This window comes from Osmerus mordax, chromosome 20 (genome assembly GCF_038355195.1).
Source record: "Osmerus mordax isolate fOsmMor3 chromosome 20, fOsmMor3.pri, whole genome shotgun sequence".
In the NCBI taxonomy this organism is placed as follows: domain Eukaryota; kingdom Metazoa; phylum Chordata; class Actinopteri; order Osmeriformes; family Osmeridae; genus Osmerus; species Osmerus mordax.
This window is the reverse complement of record NC_090069.1, coordinates 14,013,983-14,031,038: the sequence shown is the minus strand read 5'-3', so window position 1 is coordinate 14,031,038 and position 17,056 is coordinate 14,013,983. Positions and strand designations below refer to the sequence as shown.

The 17,056-nt window shown below is 52.2% G+C and overlaps 6 non-coding genes and 2 pseudogenes across 6 annotated transcripts; all 8 read left to right on the top strand.

Moving 5' to 3' along the window:
• Positions 1 to 4,705: 4,705 nt before the first annotated feature.
• Positions 4,706 to 4,881, top strand: LOC136964610 (U2 spliceosomal RNA; annotated as a pseudogene).
• A 727-nt stretch (positions 4,882 to 5,608) lies between these two features.
• LOC136964765 (U5 spliceosomal RNA) lies at positions 5,609 to 5,726 on the top strand. Its single transcript, XR_010879216.1, has one exon. It is a non-coding gene; the product is annotated as a U5 spliceosomal RNA (small nuclear RNA).
• A 450-nt stretch (positions 5,727 to 6,176) lies between these two features.
• On the top strand, positions 6,177 to 6,367 carry LOC136964602 (U2 spliceosomal RNA). Its single transcript, XR_010879097.1, has one exon. It is a non-coding gene; the product is annotated as a U2 spliceosomal RNA (small nuclear RNA).
• A 735-nt stretch (positions 6,368 to 7,102) lies between these two features.
• Positions 7,103 to 7,220, top strand: LOC136964764 (U5 spliceosomal RNA). The gene has a single exon (XR_010879215.1). It is a non-coding gene; the product is annotated as a U5 spliceosomal RNA (small nuclear RNA).
• Positions 7,221 to 13,793: 6,573 nt separating this feature from the next.
• On the top strand, positions 13,794 to 13,974 carry LOC136964615 (U2 spliceosomal RNA; annotated as a pseudogene).
• Positions 13,975 to 14,727: 753 nt separating this feature from the next.
• Positions 14,728 to 14,845, top strand: LOC136964763 (U5 spliceosomal RNA). Its single transcript, XR_010879214.1, has one exon. It is a non-coding gene; the product is annotated as a U5 spliceosomal RNA (small nuclear RNA).
• A 714-nt stretch (positions 14,846 to 15,559) lies between these two features.
• On the top strand, positions 15,560 to 15,750 carry LOC136964601 (U2 spliceosomal RNA). The gene has a single exon (XR_010879096.1). It is a non-coding gene; the product is annotated as a U2 spliceosomal RNA (small nuclear RNA).
• A 733-nt stretch (positions 15,751 to 16,483) lies between these two features.
• Positions 16,484 to 16,601, top strand: LOC136964762 (U5 spliceosomal RNA). Its single transcript, XR_010879213.1, has one exon. It is a non-coding gene; the product is annotated as a U5 spliceosomal RNA (small nuclear RNA).
• The last annotated feature ends 455 nt before the right edge of the window (positions 16,602 to 17,056 follow it).

Here is a 17,056-nt window from a genome sequence, read left to right as displayed (position 1 = left end):
AGCTCTCCCACCTGTTCAGAGACTGCCCTCAGTCCTTCGCTAACAAGCTCCGGACGGTCAGGGCGTCCGTGGAGCAGGCGGGACCAGCCAGAGAAGAGAGGGAAAAGGAAGCGGAGAAGGAGAAGGAAAGGGCGGAGGAGGAGGCGGTGAGAGAGATGATGGTGAAGGTGGCGGAGGGCCAAAGAGCGGAAAAGGAGAGAGAAAGAGCGGAGAAAGAGGTGCAGGAGGAGGAAATGGCACAGAGAACGGTCCCGATTTTAAACATTTTAAACCAGGAGGCCGAGCACGGGAGGCAGGAAGAGCGCGAAGAGGAGGAGGGGGAGAGCCCAGGAGAGGCCGCCAGCGCCTCCTCCTCCTCTGACTCCCGTGACTCGGCCGAAAGTGGCGAAAGCGAGGTTTTAATGCCATGTGGCCAACTCCCGGCGGTAGAAAGACACAAAGATCTGTCCTTTGACATCGATCACGCCGGGAAGAGGGGGAGGCCCGAAGTGAGCTCTGAAGAGTCAGATTCCTCTTCCAGGGTATTTCCTTCTAGCTCTCCGAACCAAAAGTCTTTTTTAAATGTAAACCTGGTCACATCGTCCCCTAAGGAGAGCTCGGGCCTCCCCCACAAAAAGAAAACTAAGAGTGAGCAAGAGAGTGTTGACATTTCGTAGGTCCGGTTTTAGTGCTTGTTTTAACTGTTGATTATTACCCTCTGCTTTTATTGTTTTATTGGTTTTATTGATCACCCCTTTTTTAGACCCAACCCACTTCCCTGGTTTTAGTAATGCGCACGTCCCCTTTAACCCCCTTCATCCTTTTTATGGCACTCACAATCACCACTCTTAATGTAAGATCCATTAAGTCAGGTTTTAGAGCCCAGTCCATTTTAACCTTTTTAAGTACTGTACAGACAGATATTGTTTTAATCCAAGAATGTGGACTGCCTTTTAAAACCTTTTATCAACAGTGGGAGAGTAAGTGGAGCCATGGACCCTCAGTATGGAGTGGATCAAATAACAACAAGAACGATGGAGTGGCGGTTTTAATAAAAAATGCACACATCTTGGTGAAGGGGAGCACAGTTTTACACAACGGACGTATGCTCTTACTGAATTTGAATTTTTTAGGGAAGGATTTTAAACTGATAAATGTGTATGGTTTTAGCAGCAAAAATGAGAGGTGCGACCTTTTAGATGACCTGCAGTCCCACCTGCTAGGGAGGGATCCCCTAGTGGTGGGAGGGGATTTTAACTGTGTTTTATCAAGGAAGGATAGGAAAGGAGCCGGAGAGTTTTTTAAAGTAGACAAATCGTCGGTTTTATTACACGGACTTTGTAGGGATTTCAAATTAGTTGACTGTTTTAGATCCCTGCATCCCAGAGAGGAGGGCTTCACCTGGTCCAGTGGCGATGGTACCAGAGCCTCTCGCATTGACTACGTACTGACCCGAGACGCCCCCCCAACCGATGCTAGATTAACCCCGGTATTCTTTTCGGACCACTGTATGCTCACGTGCACCCTTTCACTAACCTCGGGTGTGACGGTAGGGAAGGGTCTGTGGAAACTGAACTGCTCCCTGTTGGAGGACGAAGGGATAACAAGGTCATACAGGGAGCGGTTCAGGGACTGGCAGACCCTTCAAGACATGTTCGAAACACGAGCACAGTGGTGGGAAATGGTGAAACATAGGACACAGACTTTTTTTAAACGGAAAGGGAGGGAAAAAAGAAAGAAAACAGAGAGACGCATGGTGGGACTGCAGAGGAGGTTGGAGAGGTATTTTAAACTTACACAGGAAGGGCTGGATTTTAACGATGAAATAAGAGAGGTGAAAAAAGAAATGGTTTTAATGGCGGAAGAGGTGAGCAGAGGAGTGATTTTAAGAAGCAAAGAGAGAGACCTGGAGGAAGGAGAAAAATGTACCAGGTACTTTTTTAAGAAAATAATCAGCAGGAGCAATGTTTTAACGAGTATCAAAGATAAAAATGGGATTTTAAAAACTGACACACAACAGATTACGAAGGTGGTGGAGGAATTTTATGATGAGTTGTTTGAAAAGAAAGAAGTTTTTAATCACGTCATGGACGAGGTTTTAAGCTTTTTAGACAAAACAGTTGTAAACACCGTGCTTTTATCCCAGGATTTTACCCTTTTAGAAATGGACAAAAACATCAGATGTTTTAAAAAAGGGAAATCCCCAGGCGAGGACGGGCTCCCCCTGGAATTTTATCTGACCTTTTGGGATATTTTAAGACACGACCTGTTGACTGTTTTTAAGGACTTTGAACGACTCGACCGACTACCTGACAGTTTTAGGATGGGCATTGTATCCCTTTTATTCAAGAAAAACGACAAAGCGGACCTAAAGAACTGGCGACCTATCACTCTTTTAAACGTTGACTGTAAACTTTTTAGCAAGATTTTAACCTCTCGTATGTCTTGTGTTTTAGGGGACTTGATCCACCCGGATCAAGCCTGCGCCATCCCGGGAAGGAGGATCACGGACAGCCTGGTACTGATCAGAGACGCCATCTGTTTTGCGAGAGACAGAAACATTCGGCTAGTAGTCCTAAATTTAGATTTTGAGAAAGCCTTTGATCGGGTCTCGCACCAGTACCTTTTCAAGGTACTGCAAAAAGCGGGTTTTCCGGGGAGATTCCTAGCTTGGGTGGGACTGCTGTATGGGGACATTACCAGCAAAATCCTTGTTAACGGGTTCTTATCCAAAGCAGTGGAAGTTAACTGCGGCGTCCGTCAGGGGTGTCCCTTATCCCCCTTACTCTATGTCTGCTGTATAGAGCCGCTGGCGCAGATCTTGAGAAGGGACCAACTCATTTGTGGGTTGGGGATCCCGGGGACTGGGGGACTGACTGCCAAGTGCATTTTATACATGGACGACATCAACATTTTATGCACTGACCTTTTATCCGTAGACAGGACCCTGGACCGGACTGACTGGTTTGGCCTCGCTTCGGGTGCCAAGCTTAACAGGGACAAGACAGAGGGGAGACTTTTCGGACCGTGGGGTGGGACAGACATGACTAGGCTTCCCATGACGACGACCCAGACCGACCTCCGCATCCTCGGGGTACAGTTCGACCGGGAGGGGGGAGGGAGCGGAAACTGGGAGGGCTTACTGACAAAAACCCGACAGAGACTGACGTTCTGGGGACTCAGACGACTGACATTTGAAGGCAAGGTTTTAATCATCAAAGCAGTGATTTTACCCTTGTTCTTATTGATCGGTTCTGTTTTTATCCCCCCCAAACCCATTCTTTTAGTCCTCGACAGGATGGTGTTTTATTTCATCTGGGGGTCCAAGTGGGAGCGCCTGAAAAGAGATGTAGTGAAGAGAGCCCCACGAAACGGAGGGAAGGGACTCCCGGATTTTAAAGTGTTCTTTGGTAGCCGGTACACCGCACTCCACCTGGCACTGGCGACGACCCCATCCGGAAACCACAAGACCGCGGCCCTGACCAGATTCTGGATGGGGTCCTACCTCAGGCACCTGCAGTGGATCCCGAAAGACCTGAGGACGCCAGTGTCTTTTAACCTCCCCCCGGCCTACCTTTTTATTAAGACGTTTTTAAAGACACACATTTTAGAGAAAGAACCACTCACCGTTTTAACCAAACACCGCTCTGTTCTCTCTCTTGTGCAGGAACGGGAGGAAGTGACCCGAGTGCGCCGACTCGCCCTGGGTGAGTCGGCCACGGTCTGGCGGAACGTGAGCCACCCTGCCCTGCTGAACAAGCACCGAGACCTCTCCTGGATGGTGGCCCATGAGATCCTCCCGGTCAGAGCCGTCATGCACTCCCGGAGGCTGGCGACGACATCCAGGTGCCCGCGGCCGACTTGTGGCGGAGAGGAGACCGTGAGGCACCTGCTCTGGGAGTGCAGTGCCGCCCGGGACCTGTGGATCCTGGCGGGGCCCCTGATAACCCCGTGCCTGCCGGCAGGGGAGGTCCTAAACGCACAGCTGGTGCTCTACGGGGTGAGCCAGAGGACCATGACATCTGGACAATTCCGCCAACTCTGGCTCACCCTGACATGCTTCAAAGAAGCCCTCTGGACCTCCAGGAACCTGCTGGCGGGGAAGCGCGTGGAGATGTCCACCCAGGCAGCGGCGGAACTGGCTGCAGAGACCCTCGGGTGGTACATCCCACGCGCCATACGGAAGGGGCCCCCCTCCACGTGAAGTGGTCCGGGCGGCAGCGGCCTGGCTGCGCCGGAATGGCTGCCCAGGTCGAGGATCTCCGCTGGGCCCCGGAGGGGGAGGACTCGGTGGCTTGTTCAGCGGGGCAGGTAGAGGCAAGCCAGACAAGCTCATCCCGGTCCTGCACAATTGAGGAACAGAACTTTTAAATGCACTCACACACACACACTCACATAGCCACACAAGACACATAGCCACATACGCACACACACACACATAGTCACACACACACGTCACATTTTTAAAGACACATTGTAAAACATTCCTTTAAAGATGTCTTAACCAAGTGTACATTCTTTTATGGCTTTTTAACACTGCTGTATTTATTCATGATCACCTTGTTGTTTTAGCGGGCACTTTTTAACTACGATTTCGATTCAGTGCTTTTAAAGTAATTACACCAGTGTTTTAGCGCCCCCTATGCCCTGTAATTAATGTACCTTTTAAGAAAAGAAAAGACATGTAAAACGAATTGTTTTTATGAACTGTCAACGGTGAGAACCAATAAATTTTTCTCAAAAGAAAAATCTGTTCTTATCAGTTTAATATCTGATATGTCCTCCATGCGAGGACAACATATTAAACGGATTTTTGCAACAGGGAGTCGGAACAGGGGCTCGCTCCGTCCGCTCCGCGCATCGCCCCGGTATTGCAGCGTCTCCGGGAAGGGTGCAATCTTTCTAAGCGTGTCAAAGAGAAAAGCTAGGGAGGGAGGGAGGGAGGGAGGGAGGGAGGGGAACGTCTGAATGATTGAGGTTTGGGGGAGAGGGGTTTAGGTTAGGGCTAGGGTTTTTGGGGTGAGGGTCAAAAAACCCTCAAAAGGGGGGGGGGGGGCCAACAAAGCGAAACAAGCGATCCCTACCAAAAAAACGGGGTGAAAAGGGGGTGTGGGCGGAGCCCTGTCGGCCGGTGGCGTTTTCCCGCCCTTTTAGATATAAAAAAAAAAAAAAAAAAAAAAAAAAAAAAAAAGGGAGTGACTGAGTGAGTGAGTGACTGAGTGAGTGAGTGACAGAGAGAGAGAGAGAGAGAGAGAGAGAGAGAGAGAGAGAGAGAGAGCTGGCTGACATTCAGCGGGGCCGAGGTGAAAAACTGGAAGGCAATCGGAATGAGTTTTTTATCGCCGTGTCAGTCGACACCAACACGGAGTGGACTGGCTGGAAGGCGCATACGATAAACACGTACGGATCTTAATGGAGAAAAAGCCATCAATGAAATGGAGAAAGTGCGGTAAGGAAAGAAAAGCCAAGCGGGTGGGCCGAGCCCCTCTGCGGCCCGTGGCGTTTCCGCGCCTTTTTTTTCCCGAGAAGGATGCGGTTCGCCCCGGTTCTCCCCGGTTCGCCCCCGCGGACGGGTGAGTCAGGGCCAACGGAGGGGTTGGGGGTAGGCCGTTTGGGTCGTTTCAAATCGACGCTCTGGTTCCCCTTCAGCACGCACAAGCCTTTCGCCTTTTACTAAAGACTTCCGTGGAGGGGAGCGCCGACGAGTGGAACGTGGTATTTTTGGGAGGCTTTGCCCGAGGGAGGGCAGAGCCTGATGGACGTGTGACAAAAGCAGGGTGAGGTTGGCTTTGGGGTTAGGTGCGTGCCTGCGGGTAAGGCAGGTTTTGTCTTTGCTTCTTCTGTAGCTGTTTCAATTCTGTTGCCTTTTGGCCTGGGCTTTCCGCTTCCGTCCCTGCTTGTCCTGCGGCTTTTGGCCTGGGCTTTCCGCTTCCGTCCCTGCTTGTCCTGCGGCTTTTGGCCTGGGCTTTCCGCTTCCGTCCCTGCTTGTCCTGCGGCTTTTGGCCTGGGCTTTCCGCTTCCGTCCCTGCTTGTCCTGCGGCTTTTGGCCTGGGCTTTCCGCTTCCGTCCCTGCTTGTCCTGCGGCTTTTGGCCTGGGCTTTCCGCTTCCGTGGTTTCGGCCGTTCTCGGTGTGGTGACCGAGCGGCCCAGGTGGTGCACGGAGGGTCCGCGCGCCGGGGGCGTCCGATAATGCGGTCATCGCTTCTCGGCCTTTTGGCTAAGATCAAGTGTAGTATCTGTTCTTATCAGTTTAATATCTGATATGTCCTCCATGCGAGGACAACATATTAAACGGATTTTTGCAACAGGGAGTCGGAACAGGGGCTCGCTCCGTCCGCTCCGCGCATCGCCCCGGTATTGCAGCGTCTCCGGGAAGGGTGCAATCTTTCTAAGCGTGTCAAAGAGAAAAGCTAGGGAGGGAGGGAGGGAGGGAGGGAGGGAGGGAGGGGAACGTCTGAATGATTGAGGTTTGGGGGAGAGGGGTTTAGGTTAGGGCTAGGGTTTTTGGGGTGAGGGTCAAAAAACCCTCAAAAGGGGGGGGGGGGGCCAACAAAGCGAAACAAGCGATCCCTACCAAAAAAACGGGGTGAAAAGGGGGTGTGGGCGGAGCCCTGTCGGCCGGTGGCGTTTTCCCGCCCTTTTAGATATAAAAAAAAAAAAAAAAAAAAAAAAAGGGAGTGACTGAGTGAGTGAGTGACTGAGTGAGTGAGTGACTGAGTGAGTGAGTGAGTGACAGAGAGAGAGAGAGAGAGAGAGAGAGAGAGAGAGAGAGCTGGCTGACATTCAGCGGGGCCGAGGTGAAAAACTGGAAGGCAATCGGAATGAGTTTTTTATCGCCGTGTCAGTCGACACCAACACGGAGTGGACTGGCTGGAAGGCGCATACGATAAACACGTACGGATCTTAATGGAGAAAAAGCCATCAATGAAATGGAGAAAGTGCGGTAAGGAAAGAAAAGCCAAGCGGGCGGGCCGAGCCCCTCTGCGGCCCGTGGCGTTTCCGCGCCTTTTTTTTCCCGAGAAGGATGCGGTTCGCCCCGGTTCTCCCCGGTTCGCCCCCGCGGACGGGTGAGTCAGGGCCAACGGAGGGGTTGGGGGTAGGCCGTTTGGGTCGTTTCAAATCGACGCTCTGGTTCCCCTTCAGCACGCACAAGCCTTTCGCCTTTTACTAAAGACTTCCGTGGAGGGGAGCGCCGACGAGTGGAACGTGGTATTTTTGGGAGGCTTTGCCCGAGGGAGGGCAGAGCCTGATGGACGTGTGACAAAAGCAGGGTGAGGTTGGCTTTGGGGTTAGGTGCGTGCCTGCGGGTAAGGCAGGTTTTGTCTTTGCTTCTTCTGTAGCTGTTTCAATTCTGTTGCCTTTTGGCCTGGGCTTTCCGCTTCCGTCCCTGCTTGTCCTGCGGCTTTTGGCCTGGGCTTTCCGCTTCCGTCCCTGCTTGTCCTGCGGCTTTTGGCCTGGGCTTTCCGCTTCCGTCCCTGCTTGTCCTGCGGCTTTTGGCCTGGGCTTTCCGCTTCCGTCCCTGCTTGTCCTGCGGCTTTTGGCCTGGGCTTTCCGCTTCCGTCCCTGCTTGTCCTGCGGCTTTTGGCCTGGGCTTTCCGCTTCCGTGGTTTCGGCCGTTCTCGGTGTGGTGACCGAGCGGCCCAGGTGGTGCACGGAGGGTCCGCGCGCCGGGGGCGTCCGATAATGCGGTCATCGCTTCTCGGCCTTTTGGTTGAGATTAAAGAGCAGTATCGACCAACATCGATACTGATCAAAAATCTCTCCTTGGGCCGTGGGCGATCGACCGGCCGGTGGGCGTTACCCTTTTCAGTTGGTTTTTGTCCTTATCATTTTGAATTTGATTTGTCTTGATACTGTGTTTGATTTCTGTCTCTGTCTTTGTTCCCAGGTCCACAGACGGTTACCGGAGCCAGTGCTGGAGGAGGAGTCACTCACCGGAAATTTCCATTCTTCCACTGGCCTAGCCCAGTGCTAGGCCAGGTGAGTGCCTCCAAGGCCAGTACTTTTCCGGTCCCCCTGTGGGCCTTGTCTTGTCTTGTGTTTGTGTAGTTTAGCCTGTTTTTTTTGTTTAGCTTCTTGTTTGTTCTGTGTGTCCTATTTGTTTAGATATTGTTAGGTGTTCCCTTTCTGTCTTGTTTTAGTAGTTTGTCCATAGCTTGTTTGTCCATAGTCTTGAGTTTTAGTGTTTGTTTGGTGTAGCCTAGCCACCAATCCTTGATTGGTGGCAGGTGTGTCTTGTTAGTGTGAGTGTTTGTCTCAGTATTTTTCCGTTTGGTGTAGTCTTTTATTCTTGTCTTGTGTTTTTGTGTATTGTCTAAGTGTATTTGTGGTTAATTTCTTTTGGCCGGTCTTTTCAGTTGCTTTTACTTTGTTGATTTGGTTTTTGGTGGGGTGTTTGTGTAGTCCAGTTCAGTGTTTGTTACCCTCCATTGTATTGTTAGTGCCCCCCCCCCCCCCCCCTCCATCCCCTCCCCTACCCCCCCCCCCCCCCCCACACCAGTGTTTGTCTCTCCCCTACCCTCTTGTGTTGGTGTTCCCTCCCCCCCCCCCTCCTGTTCCCTCTTGCTGTGTCACCCCCCCCCCCCCACGTGTCTGATTGTTTTTTGTTCAGTGTTGTTCGTGCCTCCAAAATGTCGGCCGCTCGTGCTGGCATGAGGAGGCACAACAGTGTCCGTTTTTTGTTCAAGGTGGTGGGTGGAGTAAAGGTGGAGATGTCCAGGTTGGACTTCTCAAGGAAGGTGCTGCAGAAGCTGCTCAGGTTCTCGCCGGCCGAGCTGAACTGCATCGTGGCCTTGCCTGCTGGGCAGGGCTTCGATGTCAGCTTCAGCACGGCCATGGTACTGAAAGAATTCTGGACACGTTTCGAGGTGAGCAAAGATCAAGTTACCCAAACGTTCTGCGTGGAAAAACTGACTGACAACACCTTGAAAGTGGTGATTGTCAGGATGTTTAATGAAACTGTGAACCCCGAGGATATCTGTGTCTGGTTGAAAAGGTACTGCACAGTTAAAGGGGTTCCAGTTAGAGTGAAGGATCTGGATGGCATATGGAATGGAGCTTGGAGAGTGCCCATCCAGCAGGTTCCAGATCCGACAGGTTTTGAAGGACTGAGGCAGTTACCCTCAATCATAGTGTTGGGGGAGAACAGGGGCTTCGTGCACTACATGGGACAGCCAAAGTTATGCAGAAAGTGCATGAAGCATGGGCACCTCGCGGAGGCGTGCCAGGAGGTGGTTTGCGGAAAATGTCGGGAGATCGGGCACGTCTTCGCGGAGTGCCCAAATGGGAGAGCTTGCAACTTGTGTGGCGAGCTCTCCCACCTGTTCAGAGACTGTCCTCAGTCCTTCGCCAACAAGCTCCGGGCGGTCAGGGCGCCCGTGGAGCCTGTGGTGGCCGAAAGGGGGCCCGTGGAAAAGAGGGCGGAGGGGGCCAAAGAGGTGGCGGAGGGAGTAAAAGAAATGGAGAAGGTGGCGGAGGAAGAGGTGGAGGAAGTGGCGGCGGACCCTGTTTTAATTCCTTTTAAGCAGGTGGCCGCCGAGCACAGACAGTCAATGGAGAAGGAGAAAGAGCAGAGCGCGGGAGAGGAGGCTGGGGGATCAGAGGAGACAGGAACTTCCAGCTCCTCTCCCAGCACCAGTGACTCGGCGGCCAGCGATGATTTTATCCAGTGTGGGCAGCTTTTACTCGGCAAACGCGATAGAGATCTGTCCGCTGACATCGATCCAGCCAGTAAAAAGGGGAGGCCTGAAGTGAGCTCTGGAGAGTCAGATTCCTCTCCTAGGGTATTTCCTTCCAGCTCTCCTAACCAAGTGTCGTTTTTAAACATGAATCTCACGACTTCCACCCCCAAGGAGAGCTCAGGCCTCCCCAGACGCGACAAAAAGAAAAAAGGAGTCAAAAGCGAAGAGGTAAGCCTGATTTTATGATTTTAGTACCTGTTTTATTGTTTTACCCTCTTTTAAGATCCCCCCCCCTCCACGTTTTTAGTTTAAATGCACGTCCTTTTAACCCCTCTTACCCCTTTTAATGGCGCTCACTTTTAGCACCATAAATGTAAGATGCATCACGACCACTTTTAGGGCGCAGTCCGTTTTATCATTTTTAAGTACTGTAAAAAGCGATGTGATTTTATTACAGGAATGTGGACTGCCTTTTAAAAACTCTTATTTTAAGTGGGAACGGATGTGGAGCCACGGGCCCTCCTGCTGGAGCGGCTCCAATGCGAACAAAAATGACGGAGTGGCGGTTTTAATAAAGAATCCACATGTGTTGGTGAAGGGGTGCACTGTTTTTAGAAATGGACGGGCGCTTTTACTGAATTTGACTTTTTTAGGGAAGGATTTTAAAGTAATCAATGTCTATGGTTTTAGTGATAAAAATGAACGTTTTACCCTTTTAGAAGATCTGCAGTCCCACCTGCTAGGTAGGGCCCCCCTTATTTTAGCAGGGGATTTTAACAGTGTTTTAACCAGGGCTGACAGGAGAGGTGCAGGGGTTGATTTTAAGGTAGACAAGGCGTCGACTCTTTTAAGCAGTACAGTGCGAGACTTTAGATTGACTGACTGTTTCAAGACCTTGCATCCCAGAGAGGAGGGCCTCACCTGGTTCAGTGATGACGGCACCAAAGCCTCTCGCATAGACTACGTTTTTACCCGGGACGCCCCCCCAACCGATGCTAGATTGACCCCGGTTTTCTTCTCGGACCACTCTATGCTGTCCTGCACCCTTTCACTATCCTCGGGTGTGACTGTAGGGAAGGGTCTGTGGAAACTGAACTGCTCCCTGTTGGAGGATGAGGAGGCCGCAAGGCAGTACAGGGAGCAGTTCAGGGACTGGCAGACCCTCCAGGACTGTTTTGACACTAGGGCACAGTGGTGGGAGATGGTGAAGGGTAGGACCAAAGCCTTTTTTAGTCAGTTAGGGAGATTTAGGAAAAAGAAAACAGATAGGTGCATGGTGGGACTGCAGAAACGTTTAGAAAGATATTTTACTTTGAGAAACCAGGGCATTGATTTTAACGATGAGATAAAAGCAGTAAAACAAGAGATGGCTATTTTATCGTGGGAAAAAAGCAAGGGGGTTATTTTAAGAAGTAAAGAAAGAGATTTAGAAGAGGGAGAAAAGTGCACCAGGTACTTTTTTAAGAAAATTTTAAGTAGGAGTGGGACTATGTCCAAGTTAAAAAACAAGGAAGGAAAAATGATGGAGAAAACTGATGACATTTTAAAGGTAGTAGAAACTTTTTATGGGGAACTGTTTGGGGAAAAAGAAATTTTAAAAGAACGAACAAAAGAGGTTTTAGGGTTTTTAGAGAAAACAGTCGAGAACAAGGGCCAACTAGAGGAGGATTTTAACATAGAAGAACTACACAAGTGTGTCAAGGGTTTTAAGGGAGGGAAGTCTCCGGGGGCAGATGGGCTGCCTCTGGAGTTTTATCTCACCTTTTGGGACATTTTAGCACACGACCTCCTGACTGTTTTTAAAGACTTAGAGGACCTCGACAGACTTCCAGACAGTTTTAGAGTAGGGATAGTGTCATTACTCCATAAAAAAGACGACAGGACCGACCTGAAAAACTGGAGACCCATCACGCTTTTAAATTTTGATTTGAAACTTTTTAGCAAACTTTTAGCAAACAGAATGTCCACGGTTTTAGGTTCAGTGATCCACCCGGATCAAACCTGCGCCATCCCGGGAAGGAAGATCACCGACAGCCTCGTACTGATCAGAGACGCCATCTGTCTTGCGAGAGACAGAAACATTCGTTTAGCAGTACTAAATTTAGACTTTGAAAAAGCTTTTGATCGGGTCTCGCACCAGTACCTGTTTCAGGTACTGCAAAAAATGGGCTATCCGGACAGGTTTATAGCGTGGGTGGGGCTGTTGTATAGGGGTATACACAGCAGAGTTCTAGTTAACGGGAAACTCACAAACGCAGTTAATGTCCGCTGCGGCGTCCGTCAGGGTTGTCCGTTATCTCCCCTTCTCTTTGTCTCCTGTATCGAACCCTTGGCGCAGGTTTTGAGAAGGGACCAATGGATCACTGGGCTGGGAGTCCCGGGGAGCGGGGGGCTCTCAGCCACATGTGTTTTATATATGGACGACGTCAATGTTTTATGCACCGACCGACCTTCCATCGACAGGACTCTGGACAGGACTGACTGGTTCGGACTGGCGTCAGGGGCCAAACTGAACAGAAACAAGACAGAGGCCCAGTTTCACGGCCCCTGGCGCACACAGGACTTGACAGGACTGCCACTCACCACACAAACAGACTTGAGGGTTCTAGGGGTTAAATTTGACCGGTTAGGGCTAGGCAGCGGGAACTGGGGTGGTCTACTTGGGAAGACTAGGCAACGACTGGCTTTCTGGGGACTGCGTGACTTGACCATCGAAGGACGTATTTTAATCATAAAAACTGTGATTTTACCTCTGTTTTTATTGGTTTCAGCTGTTTTTATCCCCCCAAGAAGGGTGCTTTTAGCCTTGGACCGCTTGGTCTTTTACTTTGTATGGAAGTCCAAGTGGGAAAGGCTGAAAAGAGAGGTCATGAAGCACAGCCTTTTTAATGGGGGGAGGGGCCTCCCAAATTTTGCTTTATTTTTGACGAGCAGGTACACCGCCCTCCATGTGGGCCTGGCAAGCAAGGACACAAAGACGGGCCAGCTGGTGAGATTCTGGATGGGCGGGTACCTGCGAGCACTGAGGCTCCTCCCCATCGACCTGAGAGTGCCGGTGGCCTTCGACCTCCCACCGGCCTACTCAGTTTTAAAAAAGTTTTTGAAGGATTTTAATCTTGAACAGCAGACAGAGCGAGTTTTAACTAACCATCGTTTTATTCTCTCTGTTGTGCAGGAGGGGGAGCCGGTGAGTCCAGTGCGCGGGCTCGCGCTAGGTGAGCCCTCCACGGTTTGGCGCAACGTGGCCCATCCTGCTCTGCTGAACCGGCACCGCGACCTCAACTGGATGGTGGCCCACGAGATCCTCCCGGTCAGAGCCGTCATGCACTCCCGGGGCATGGGAACAACATCGAGGTGCCCACGGCCGACTTGTGGCGGAGAGGAGACCGTGCGGCACCTGCTCTGGGAGTGCAGGGCCGCCCGGGACCTGTGGATCCAAGCGGGGCCCCTGATAACCCCGAGCCTGCCAGCAGGGGAGGTCCTAACAGCACAGCTGGTGCTCTACGGGGTGAGCCAGAGACCCATACCATCGGGACAATTCCGCCAGCTCTGGCTCACCCTGACATGCTACAAAGAGGCACTGTGGACCTCCAGAAACCTGCTGGTGGGGAAGCGCGTGGAGACGGCCACCCAGGCAGTGGCGATGCTGGCTACAGGGACCCTAGGGTGGTACGTCCCACGCGCCATTCGGAAGGGGCCCCCACCCACGTGAAGTGGTCCGGGCGGCCGCGGCCTGACTGCGCCGGAATGGCTGCCGTGGTCGAGGATCTCCGCTGGGCCCCATAGGAAGACCGGAGCGGTGACCGGTTCGGTGGAGCGGGAGGAATCGGCCACGTTCATGGACTCCAAGCTCCCCCTTCTTTGCACAACAGAGACTTTTAAAACTTTTACACACATTTCTTAACATGTCTTAACCCCGTATTGATGTAACACTTTTTATGGCTTTTATTACACTGTGTTTTAAAGTATTGTTTTGTTTTAAGTATTGTCTTTTAACATGCATACTTTTAAATTTGATCGAGCACATGTGTTTTTTATCCAATTTTATGCCCTTTTAAAGTGTTTTTAAGACATGCAAATTGAAATTTATACTTGAAATGTGTTTTTAACGCTCTGTCTGGCTGCAAATGATAAATAAATTCTTTCAAAAGAAAAAAAGAAATCTGTTCTTATCAGTTTAATATCTGATATGTCCTCCATGCGAGGACAACATATTAAACGGATTTTTGCAACAGGGAGTCGGAACAGGGGCTCGCTCCGTCCGCTCCGCGCATCGCCCCGGTATTGCAGCGTCTCCGGGAAGGGTGCAATCTTTCTAAGCGTGTCAAAGAGAAAAGCTAGTGAGGGAGGGAGGGAGGGAGGGAGGGAGGGAGGGAAGGAGGGAATGTCTGAATGAGTGAGGTTTGGGGGAGAGGGGTTTAGGTTAGGGCTAGGGTTTTTGGGGTGAGGGTCAAAAAACTCTCAAAAGGGGGGGGCCCCCCAACAAAGCGGAACAAGCGATCCCTACCAAAAAAACGGGGTGAAAAGGGGGTGTGGGCGGAGCCCTGTCGGCCGGTGGCGTTTTCCCGCCCTTTTAGATATAAAAAAAAAAAAAAAAAAAAAAAAAAAAAGGGAGTGACTGAGTGAGTGAGTGACTGAGTGAGTGAGTGAGTGAGTGACAGAGAGAGAGAGAGAGAGAGAGAGAGAGAGAGAGAGAGAGAGAGAGAGAGAGAGAGAGAGAGCTGGCTGACATTCAGCGGGGCCGAGGTGAAAAACTGGAAGGCAATCGGAATGAGTTTTTTCTCGCCGTGTCAGTCGACACCAACACGGAGTGGACTGGCTGGAAGGCGCATACGATAAACGCGTACGGATCTTAATGGAGAAAAAGCCATCAATGAAATGGAGAAAGTGCGGTAAGGAAAAGCCAAGCGGGCGGGCCGAGCCCCTCTGCGGCCCGTGGCGTTTCCGCGCCTTTTTTTTCCCGAGAAGGATGCGGTTCGCCCCGGTTCTCCCCGGTTCGCCCCCGCGGACGGGTGAGTCAGGGCCAACGGAGGGGTTGGGGGTAGGCCGTTTGGGTCGTTTCAAATCGACGCTCTGGTTCCCCTTCAGCACGCACAAGCCTTTCGCCTTTTACTAAAGACTTCCGTGGAGGGGAGCGCCGACGAGTGGAACGTGGTATTTTTGGGAGGCTTTGCCCGAGGGAGGGCAGAGCCTGATGGACGTGTGACAAAAGCAGGGTGAGGTTGGCTTTGGGGTTAGGTGCGTGCCTGCGGGTAAGGCAGGTTTTGTCTTTGCTTCTTCTGTAGCTGTTTCAATTCTGTTGCCTTTTGGCCTGGGCTTTCCGCTTCCGTCCCTGCTTGTCCTGCGGCTTTTGGCCTGGGCTTTCCGCTTCCGTCCCTGCTTGTCCTGCGGCTTTTGGCCTGGGCTTTCCGCTTCCGTCCCTGCTTGTCCTGCGGCTTTTGGCCTGGGCTTTCCGCTTCCGTCCCTGCTTGTCCTGCGGCTTTTGGCCTGGGCTTTCCGCTTCCGTCCCTGCTTGTCCTGCGGCTTTTGGCCTGGGCTTTCCGCTTCCGTCCCTGCTTGTCCTGCGGCTTTTGGCCTGGGCTTTCCGCTTCCGTCCCTGCTTGTCCTGCGGCTTTTGGCCTGGGCTTTCCGCTTCCGTCCCTGCTTGTCCTGCGGCTTTTGGCCTGGGCTTTCCGCTTCCGTCCCTGCTTGTCCTGCGGCTTTTGGCCTGGGCTTTCCGCTTCCGTCCCTGCTTGTCCTGCGGCTTTTGGCCTGGGCTTTCCGCTTCCGTCCCTGCTTGTCCTGCGGCTTTTGGCCTGGGCTTTCCGCTTCCGTGGTTTCGGCCGTTCTCGGTGTGGTGACCGAGCGGCCCAGGTGGTGCACGGAGGGTCCGCGCGCCGGGGGCGTCCGATAATGCGGTCATCGCTTCTCGGCCTTTTGGCTAAGATCAAGTGTAGTATCTGTTCTTATCAGTTTAATATCTGATATGTCCTCCATGCGAGGACAACATATTAAACGGATTTTTGCAACAGGGAGTCGGAACAGGGGCTCGCTCCGTCCGCTCCGCGCATCGCCCCGGTATTGCAGCGTCTCCGGGAAGGGTGCAATCTTTCTAAGCGTGTCAAAGAGAAAAGCTAGTGAGGGAGGGAGGGAGGGAGGGAAGGAGGGAATGTCTGAATGAGTGAGGTTTGGGGGAGAGGGGTTTAGGTTAGGGCTAGGGTTTTTGGGGTGAGGGTCAAAAAACTCTCAAAAGGGGGGGGCCCCCCAACAAAGCGGAACAAGCGATCCCTACCAAAAAAACGGGGTGAAAAGGGGGTGTGGGCGGAGCCCTGTCGGCCGGTGGCGTTTTCCCGCCCTTTTAGATATAAAAAAAAAAAAAAAAAAAAAAAAAAAAAGGGAGTGACTGAGTGAGTGAGTGACTGAGTGAGTGAGTGACTGAGTGAGTGAGTGAGTGACAGAGAGAGAGAGAGAGAGAGAGAGAGAGAGAGAGAGAGAGAGCTGGCTGACATTCAGCGGGGCCGAGGTGAAAAACTGGAAGGCAATCGGAATGAGTTTTTTATCGCCGTGTCAGTCGACACCAACACGGAGTGGACTGGCTGGAAGGCGCATACGATAAACGCGTACGGATCTTAATGGAGAAAAAGCCATCAATGAAATGGAGAAAGTGCGGTAAGGAAAAGCCAAGCGGGCGGGCCGAGCCCCTCTGCGGCCCGTGGCGTTTCCGCGCCTTTTTTTTCCCGAGAAGGATGCGGTTCGCCCCGGTTCTCCCCGGTTCGCCCCCGCGGACGGGTGAGTCAGGGCCAACGGAGGGGTTGGGGGTAGGCCGTTTGGGTCGTTTCAAATCGACGCTCTGGTTCCCCTTCAGCACGCACAAGCCTTTCGCCTTTTACTAAAGACTTCCGTGGAGGGGAGCGCCGACGAGTGGAACGTGGTATTTTTGGGAGGCTTTGCCCGAGGGAGGGCAGAGCCTGATGGACGTGTGACAAAAGCAGGGTGAGGTTGGCTTTGGGGTTAGGTGCGTGCCTGCGGGTAAGGCAGGTTTTGTCTTTGCTTCTTCTGTAGCTGTTTCAATTCTGTTGCCTTTTGGCCTGGGCTTTCCGCTTCCGTCCCTGCTTGTCCTGCGGCTTTTGGCCTGGGCTTTCCGCTTCCGTCCCTGCTTGTCCTGCGGCTTTTGGCCTGGGCTTTCCGCTTCCGTCCCTGCTTGTCCTGCGGCTTTTGGCCTGGGCTTTCCGCTTCCGTCCCTGCTTGTCCTGCGGCTTTTGGCCTGGGCTTTCCGCTTCCGTCCCTGCTTGTCCTGCGGCTTTTGGCCTGGGCTTTCCGCTTCCGTCCCTGCTTGTCCTGCGGCTTTTGGCCTGGGCTTTCCGCTTCCGTCCCTGCTTGTCCTGCGGCTTTTGGCCTGGGCTTTCCGCTTCCGTCCC